Genomic DNA, 9,507 nt, shown 5'->3' with positions numbered 1-9,507 from the left:
AGTCACACGTCTGGCCCTGGGCTGAGCTCTCCCCATAGCTGGCTCCTTTATGCTTCGCGGCAATCTGGGAAGCCCTCAGTCAAGCCTCTCTCCGTGGCCCACAGGGACCCCGAGGCTCACATGCCGCCAGGGATTTTTCTCCCCCTCACTCTTGGGAGGAGTTGGAATTAATAAAGCGTGACTATTAGCAAGCTTCGCCGGCAAGGTAGCGTCTCTACGCCCTTCTCAGGCGACAAGTGATCCCTATTGCAGTAAAGGAAGGGCATACGAGGCACTTGGGAAATCCCTGCCAGAATTCTGCTCTGTGCTGATGCCAAGCTCACTTGCAATGCATAGTTCCCCTGGAGAACTCCTGGGCACCTGCCATGAAGCCCCACCCTCGCATGAGGTCCTGGAGTTTGGATTGGCCACCACGGCTGCTCATCATTTCCGCCCCGGGAGAGGTTATAAAAGGTATCTCTGCTCCTACCCCCGGGCAAGAGTTGCTCCCCCGGGCAAGACTCACAAAACTTGGCTGGTAGACTTGATCAAACCTTTTTCTGTTTGCCTGTCAGACCAAGGGGGCTCTGCAAGCTTGGGGTTCCTGGGTGACCCAGCCAGTCCCTCCCCTACTTTACTTTCAAGCTTGTTTAGCTGGCGTCACCGGCCTTGCTGGATCAGACGTCACGGAAGGGTGGTGCGGGGTACTTGGTTACGTGCGTGGGCTCCGAGGCTCCCGGGTTCAATTCCCGGCACCTGCCGGCCACAGAGACAACACAGAGAGAAAAGTCCTGCTTTGCCCAAGAGCGGCAGGACCAGAGTGGCAGGAGATAAAGAAAGCAAGGGCCAGAAGGGCCCCGAGGCCGCGCTGGGGAGCCTGGATTTCATTGTGCTGGGAAACCACTTGAAAATTTAATGCCCTAGCAAATGATAGCCATTAATAACATCATGATTTGATGAAACTAAGGCAGGTGTAGAGCCCGTTCCCGGAGAGAGTGCCAGAACCCACCGCCGGTGTGTGAGACCATTTCGCACGGTACGCGGATGAACACTTTTCATTTTTACGGTGATAAATTCCTTTTAATGTGCATTATAAAAATACACATAACTCGCCCATGAGTTTTGTGACTTTCCATTTGTGAGAGTAATAGAAAGCCTCTTTTTAAAACAGACGCCTTTAAATAAAAAAGCGGTGGGTCGGCTTAAAGAAAACCATCAAGCCCGCCGCTGGCCAGGAGGCAGGCAGATGTGGCAAACAGCCACGGAGCAGGATGGGCATCCCCGGTTTGGGAATTCTGGGCCGAGGGAAATCTCACGGTAGCTGTGTGATCTCAGACAAGGCGTTTGATCTCTCTCTGAGTTGTTGTTTCCGCGTCCGCGAACCAGAGGGCAGAGGCTCTACCTTGGAGAAGACGAAATGAGATCACGTGCAAACACGTCTGTCTGTTTCCTCCCTTCCGGGACATGCCTGCTCCCCACGCCCGCCCCCACCCGCAGGGCTGCTGAGAAGAGGCAAGGTTGGGACTCGAATTCTGGTCCGTCTGCTCCTGGGTCCGGGGCACCACCTCCCTTCCCAAACCGATGGAGTTCTGATTGATCGTGAGCTCCTTGCTGCCCCCACCACCTGCCGGGCCCTTGGTGGGAGGGGGAGACTCAGTCTCTCCCCCACGGGGTGGAAGCCCATTCCTCTTTATTTCCATCCCCTCCAAACCTCCTGAGAGAGGGATGCTTGTTCTGCAAAATATCAGACCTCTCGGCCAAGGCCACTGAGGTAAGCAGACTAAAGATACCCAGAGCTCAATCCCTGGATTTAGAGATTTAATCCCACGGTGAAAGGGATTTTGCAGGGGTGACTAAGACCCGAGCTGGGAAGGTTGTCTTGGAATATCCAGGTGAGAGGCCCCAGGTAAGCAAAACAGAATCATCAAAGTGTCTCGCGCTCACCATCAAAAATGTAAGCACAAGGGACACCTGGGTGGCTCAGTTAAGCGTCAGACTCTTGATTTCCTCTCAGTTCATGATTTCACGGTTCACGAGTTGGAGCCCCACACGGGGCTCTGCTCTAACAGCGCAGAGCCCGCTGGGGATTCTCTCTCCCTCCCTCTCTGCCCCCTCCCCCCGCATGCTCTCTCTCTCTCTCTCTCACTCAAAATAAATAAATAAACCTTTTTCAGGTAGAGATTGGAAGATGCGGAAGTGCTGACTCCGAAGATGGAGAAAGGAGCCGACAGCGAAGGAACACAGGCTGCTTCTAGAAGCTGGAAAGGGGCACAGACTTTTCCCTGTCCAAAGGGAATGTACCCTGCTGACTGCTGACGCCCTCTTCTGATTTTAGCCCGATGAGAGCCATGTTGGACTTCTGTCCTCCAGAATATGGTAAGGGAATAACTTTGTGTTGTTTACGCTGTGATTTGTTACAGCAGTGACAGGAAAGACATGCTGCCCCTCGGTAGTGTCCACGCTGGGCCCTGGGCCCCTCCAACACTCCACGGAAGCCACAGTCCCCATCCTCACACATGCAGCCCTTGGCCTCCTCGCTGTGGACCTTGGGCAAGTCACGGGCTTCCCTGAGCCTCGATTTCCTTTTGCCACATGTCCTATAACGATAACGCCCATCTTGCTGTTTGTGAAAATGACCTAAGGAAATGCCCAGGCGGGCGGCAACCTGGCATGTGCCCCTTACGCCTCTTCGGCCCGTTTCCATGACAAATGACAAGGTTTGGGCTTCTCCAGGCTTCTTCCTAACCTCACCGTAAACTGGTGGAAACCTTGCAAACTTGTGACCTTCCGAAGCCCAGAGAAGGAGAAGAAGGTGTTCCAGATTTCCATAGCAGCAGCCCGGTGGGGATGCACCTGCCACGACGCCAACCTCCTGAGTGTCACTTCTGACAAGGGATCTTCGGGGACTCCCATCTCCTAGCTGGTCACCTTGTGTCCCCAAAGCATCCGTACCTCCAGCTGCTTGTCCCGCCTGATGTTCTTTTAGTATATATTTCAACAGACTTCTCGGTTTCCTCAAAGGCAGAGTTGCTTGTGAGCTTTCTTTGTTGGGCCAGAACATCACTGGGACTTCCCTCTTCACCCACAGGCCTGGCGGTAAAAATAAAACCCGCCACGACTCCTCCAGGTTTCTTATTCAAACAAAGAGCTGGGGAGTCTTGCCCTCTCAGTTAACCCGCAGTGTTCAGGAGGGCCTGGCTCCTAGTCACGACTCAACAGCGGGAGCTACTTTGATAGGATTGTTGCCAGGATTCTTCCTGGCATTAGCTAAGCCCTTTCCCAGCGAGTAACTCAGCTGAGCGTCCCCCAGCCCCAGCCTGGAGAGGAAGGCGGCAAAGAGGTGTCAATCGATCGGCCCCTGGCAGGCCCGGAGGGGGCAGTGGCTGGTGCACGCAGCTGGTCAGCGGCCGAACCAGAGTGTGTCCCCCTGCCTGGGGACAGCTGCTTAGGAGATGAGTGGTGCGGCCCAGGGTAGTTCCGGGGCTCTCTTCCCCAGAGGGCTCCTGCGTGCCCTCTGCAGCTCACCCGGGGCCAAGGGACAAGCTTCCTACCCAACCACCAGCCTATAATTCCCCCCTGGCTGCCCTCACCACCCCACTCCCACTTTTGAGATTTGGAGCTGGGACCTGCAGGGCCAAGGCCGGTGGCCTGGAAAATGTGAGAAAACACGCAGTACTCTTTCCCCTCTCTTTCCGCCCAAACCCGCCTGCCGGCCAGGGGCTCGGGGCCCGCACACGCAGCCTCGGGGTACCCCCCCAACACACCCCTGCCCTGCAGAAGGGAGCCAGACCTCGACCTCAGAGGGTCATCCTGGCAAGGAACGCACACAAGCCCGTGACCAGGCCGTCGTCCCGTGGACAGGCGGAGCCCCTGAGGTGGTCTGGCCAACACAGGGTCAAGGAGGCTGTTCTCAGCCAAGGAGATCAAAGGTCACTGGCTGCACCCAGGGGCATAATCACAACCTGTGCTGCTCTGTCATTGCTGCCGTGGGCTCCCCTGGGCTGCGGGCCCCAAGGTGATGGCACCACAGTCAGAAAAGGCACCGGATGTAAACAGTATGAAGGGCCACGCCAGTGCCCTCCAGCTGAATACCAGCACCTCCCTCCACGCAGCTGTTAACCACACCCTTGGAAAGAACCTCCTAGATCCAGGTCCCTAAAAAGTTGGTGCTAACGTGCACACCTGCCATTGAGACCACAGTTAAGAATGATCTCACTGGGGCATTTCCCCCAGATAGGGGATTTTTACGTAACCAAATAAAAACAACAACAACCAAACAACAGAAGCGACAGGCCCTGGAAGAGGCTTAAAGAAAAAGAAAGGCAGAGAACTACTATTTCGGGTTCTGGCCAATGTACTATTAAGGGACTTCTGGGCAATCTATGGTTACCCTGATCAGAAAGGGACAGGTTCCACAAATGCCTGCCCTTCTACCCCTTGTCCAAACTCCCCTATCACCGCCAGGAATGCAGGCATTCCTGCGTGGGGGAGCAGCAGCTATTTTGGAAGCATGAAGACAAGAGCCATACCCTAAGGATACTGGCGGAGAGAGACAGAGCCCGGAGTCCTGAGCGCATCACAAAGTCTCTGCACCGGCCAGGAGCCCTCTTCCTCTGGACACCTTGTGACATGAGAAACAGAAACCCTACCCAGGTCTTTTTCGTTTGATATCCATGAATATCCATTCAACAAGAGGCTTGTGTTAGGTGCTCTGGAACGCAGCAGGGGACGAGAAGACATGGTCCCTGCTCTCACGGGGTGAACGTTCTGGGCGGGGGGGTGGCGGGGGGAGGTACAAACAAGGACCGGCAGAAACAAGGCCATTTCAGCAAGTAAACACTTCGCTCTGCGGCCTGCACCGGCCTGGCTTCCCGTCTTAACTGGAGAACAGACTCGCCGTGGGACCTGGAATGGTCATCTCTCAATCCACCCCGACTCCCCGTCCGTAACACCAAGGAGGCGTCCCACGCCACACTGTCTGAGCCCTGGCGCCCCTTGGCCAGGCCCCGGGGCCAGGCAGGTCATCTACTCGGAGCAGCTGTACCCGGCGCCTGGACACCCTCCAGCCTGACTGCGTGGCCTCAGATTCCTTGGCACTGACTAAAGAGCCGGGGGGCCCCGGTCGGCGGGCCCAAGCCTCCTGACTGCAGCCCTTTAAGGGCCGCCAATAAATCTCAAGCAACTGCTGAAAGCTCGGTCCCCAGCCGGCTGCGGGCTGAAGAGGCCAACTGCGGCCGAGGCTTCTCCCTGCCAACACTGGGCACGGCCCTGGGCAGGTGGGCAAGCCAGGCGGCGATGAGGCAGCCCCACTGGACTCTGCTGTTTCCCCAGGGGCCACCACCCCTGCTCTGGTCACCCCCCCCCCCCAGTGGCCGCTAGCCACCTGCCCGGGTCAGCTACTGAGCCTCACCACCCCCAACACAGCCTTGCGTGTATATGTATATATACATATATGTGGAGTGATATATACACATATATATGCGTTTATGTGTGTGTGTGTGTGTGTGTGTGTGTGTGTGTATTCTTCAACAATTAAAAACACTGGACAAATGAGGAGACCACTGAGGACCCCTGCGTGTCCCGAAGGCCACACCACCTCCCACAGAATCTGCCCAGAAGCCGAAAGTCCGGCGCTGTGCTCGTGAGGCTGCCCTAATAAGAGGCACCTGTTCAGATCCTGTGGCTGCACCCACACCGGCCTGAAGGTCAAGGGAATCCAGGCCTGCTGGAGGTCTCCCTCTAGGGAACAGAGCAGCTGTGTGAATCTGCCAGGCGACCGCATCACTCATTTATCCATTCAACAAGCCCGTATTGCGTGCCCACCATCTGCAAAGCTCTGAGCTAGGCCTTGGGGACAGAGCAGCGAGCCACACAAAGGCGCTGGCTGCAGGGCACTCCTATTGCCCGCCAGATCTCAGCCCCTCATAAGAGTCAGAGTGGGGGCCTCCTGCCCCTTCGGGGCTCCTCCAGCCTGGGCCAGGCCGGGGCCACAGGCAGCAGCCCCAGCGACTCCAGCCAAAACCCAACTGGGGAAGAAAAAGGCCAGTCACAGTCATGACATTAGTAAGAGCAGCACGGGGATGGGTAACAATACCACTTCTTAGTCAAAGGCATAATGCAGATGCACCTGTGATCTAAAAAAAGCTGTCCCCTCAATGAGAGGGGTGTCAGGTGCAGGGGAAGTCCGTAGACCCTGGAAGGGGGCACACCCAGGTTCACTCCCCAACTTTGCCCCTAGCAAGCTGTGAGGCCAGCCTCACCACCTCTCTTAGTTTGCCCATCTGTAAAACAGGTGTAACAATAGTCTGCCTTTCTTGCAGAATTATTATAAAGATCAAGATAACGATGGGGATGTTGGATTGGACATCAGTGGGGCATCTATTCTTCCCCCGATCCATTGCCGTCCCCCCTGCCAACCATACTTCTTAAAGGCTGATTCGGAACAAGCCCTGTTTGGCTCAAGAACATTCAGCGGCTCCCCATAGCCCGTAGGATCCATTCTCTGGCAGCCGCTAATCAGAGGCCGTTGCTCTGTCCACGCCACCCCAGTAAAGCCAAAACCTTCTCTGAGGTCTTCTGGATCCATCAGAGTGGGGCAGCTATGAGGCCCAGAGCCCCGACCATGTTGTCCCCGCGCCCCAAAGGTACCTGGGCCAAGAGGGCTGGGGAGGGGTACAAGGCCTAGAGACGTCACCGGCTTCACCAGCCTCAGCTCCACCCCATTCGCCTAAAACCCCACTACCCTGGAGGGAAACGTGGGGGTGTTTGTGGTTGGACAAGTGTGCTATTTCCCATGGGGCTAATCTGATGTTGACATTTTCCACCCCACCCCCCCAGCTGTTTTGCTAAGCTGCTCCTGCTGGGGAGGCGGGGGAGAGGGGAGAGGGGGCCAGGGTCTGCCCCCGAGGGGGTTCCCAGGGATGACAGAGGGCAGCGCTGAGGGGGCAGCCTGGCAGAGCACCTCTGGAGGGTTGGCTTTTCACATGCGTCGTCTCATTGAACCCCCTGAAGGCGCTGTTCTTCTCCCCATTTTACAGACTAAGAAACTGGGGATTCCTGCGGTGAATCGGTTTGCTAGGAGTACGTTCAGGTTTGAAATCCTGTATAGTTTCCACACCACGGGACCACCCGATGCTGCTCAGGACTCAAAAGAAATGTTGAGATGCACGCAGGGTGGAGACCTTCTCCTCTTCTTCGTTTCCCGTCCAACGACGCCTGAGAGTATCCTGTCAACCCCTCTCCCTACGGGGAAAGCAAAACCCTCGCCATTCAGTTTTGTAATCGATTTTGAACAGCTAACAAAGGTACGTGGCACCACACTTAAAGTCTACGAAAGACTATAAAATGAAAAATAAGTATTCATCCCCCCCTCCAGGGCAACACTATTACCCGGTTTCTGATGTTTCTTTCCAGAGATTACTATGCCACACACATACCATTACCGAGAATGGCAGCCTATCTTCCTTAAACACGTTCTGCACCATGAGTTTTTCACCGAAAAATACGTTTGGAGCTTGTTCCGTCTAAGCACACGAAGAGCGTTCCCAGTCCGGATTATGGCTGCATCGTCCTCCTTCGAGTGACTGTCTCACGACTAGAGAAGCTTTCATGGACGTCCAGTGGATGGGAGACTGGTCTCCAATCTTTTGCAAATCACAAACACTACAGCAATATGTATCCTCGTATGTGCATCAATTTCACACTGTTCGAATACATGTGTGAGACAAGTCCCTAAAAGCCGAATTACTCGGCTAAAGAGTATGAGTGTGCCAGTTTTGATCAAAATGGACAAAGTGGTCTTCACAGAGGCCGTACTAATATATGTTCCCACCCGTGACGTAAGAGAGCCCCCGTTTCCCACATCCTCACTAACACAGTGAGTTATCAAACTTCTAATCTTTACCGATGTGAGAGATGAAAACATGGCTTGCTTTGTGGTTCATTTCACAGGTAAAGAATATTCTCACGTGTTTCGGAGCCATTTGCGCTTCCTTTTCTGTAAACTGGCTGGATCCTTAGCCCATTTTCTTCCGTTGGTCGGGGAGTCTGTTTCTTATTGATTTGAAGGCACTCTTTACGTATTCAGGAAGTTAATCTCTGGTCAGTAATAGACGTTGCAAGCATTTTGACACAGTTTATCTTTTGGCTTGCTGGTGAGTTTTGTCACCATTTTTAAAGGAGCCTCGAATGTGTTGATATTGTAAGTGACAGCATCTGTTAAAATGTCAGGTTATAAACATACTCCTACCTGGGTTTTTTTGTTTGTTTGTTTTTTGTTTGTTTGGGTTTTTTTGCCGTTGTTTCTGTGTCGTTTCCTCTTTTGAATTACTTGTGTGCCCTGGGTTTGGTAACATTTTTCAGGCCCTGATGATGCCGTCTCTTCTTCCTGTTGTGTATTACTCTGGAGTGGAGGCTGAACCAGGCAAGGTGTAGAGCGGGTGTCCATAATGCTTGTCCACAGGCTGCCTGGGCTACTGGAAGGGAAGGAGTACAGACCACAGGAGGCCATGCGCTATACTGGGAAGAGCACTGTGCCGGGGGCCACTTCTATTTTACTGGCTTTCTGTCCTGACTTAGTCTGTGCCTCCGTTTGCTCATTCATGAAATAAGACGAACTTCCCCCATGGACCTTCAATGGTTATATGTGGCAGGATGTTAAACGGAAAAAGCAGAGAGATTGCACAAGGAGGAACAGTAGAGACCTCCAGAACCGTCTCTGCCCCTAGGTCACTGTGCCACCCGACCCAACTCCCTCCTCTTCTCTGAGCTTCAGAAGGAGGTGTTCTAGACGCTTGCCAAGCTCCTTTCCTGCTCCCCCGTCTCTGTCCCACTGCCAAACTATTCCTCCTTTGAGTCTAGAGGTTGGAATTGAGCCCGGGCTGTGGCAGTCAAGAGAGACCTCCAGGAGGAGGCAGGAGGCAATCTGGGAGCCAAGCGAGAGAGGATGGGTGTGCAACCGAGCCCGTGCTTCGTAGCACACGGGCTTACCTTACTTGGCCAGTCCTCACAACAACCCAGTGATCCAGCAACACTGGATTCCCATTTTACAGATGAGAAAAACGAAGCTTCGGGAGGTTAGTTTGCCCAGGATCCTACGGCCAGTACACGGTAGGGCTGGGGCTCAAATGCTGGCTCGTTCTTGGCTTCTTTGAGGGTTGCAGGGGGTGGGGGCGGCTGGGCCAGGGTACAGACAGTGGTTGCCAGTCCGTGGCTCTCCTGTGGCAGGAGCGTGGATGGGGGAGGTGGCCAGAGCTGGGAGACAGGAGGCCCACGGACAAGGCAGGAGGTGGGCGGGCTTTGTGTACGTCCCCACAGCCGGCCCCACGCAAAGGCCAGAACAGGGCCAAGCCGCTCCCGGGCCCGGCTAGGCCCACTCCTCGCTCCTCGGGTCGCATCTCAACTGAGCCTTGCAAAGCCCGCAGCGGGGTTTCCCCTGGGCCTGGGATGCCGCAGCCCCAGCCAGGCCGCCGCCGTCTCCACTGGGACAGAAAGCGGGGGTCTGTCCTTCTGCCCCATGCCAGCCGCTCG

The sequence above is a fragment of the Panthera onca genome, chromosome C1 (assembly GCF_046562875.1).
Source record: "Panthera onca isolate mPanOnc1 chromosome C1, mPanOnc1 haplotype 2, whole genome shotgun sequence".
NCBI classification, from domain to species: domain Eukaryota; kingdom Metazoa; phylum Chordata; class Mammalia; order Carnivora; family Felidae; genus Panthera; species Panthera onca.
Note: the sequence above shows the minus strand (reverse complement) of the source record.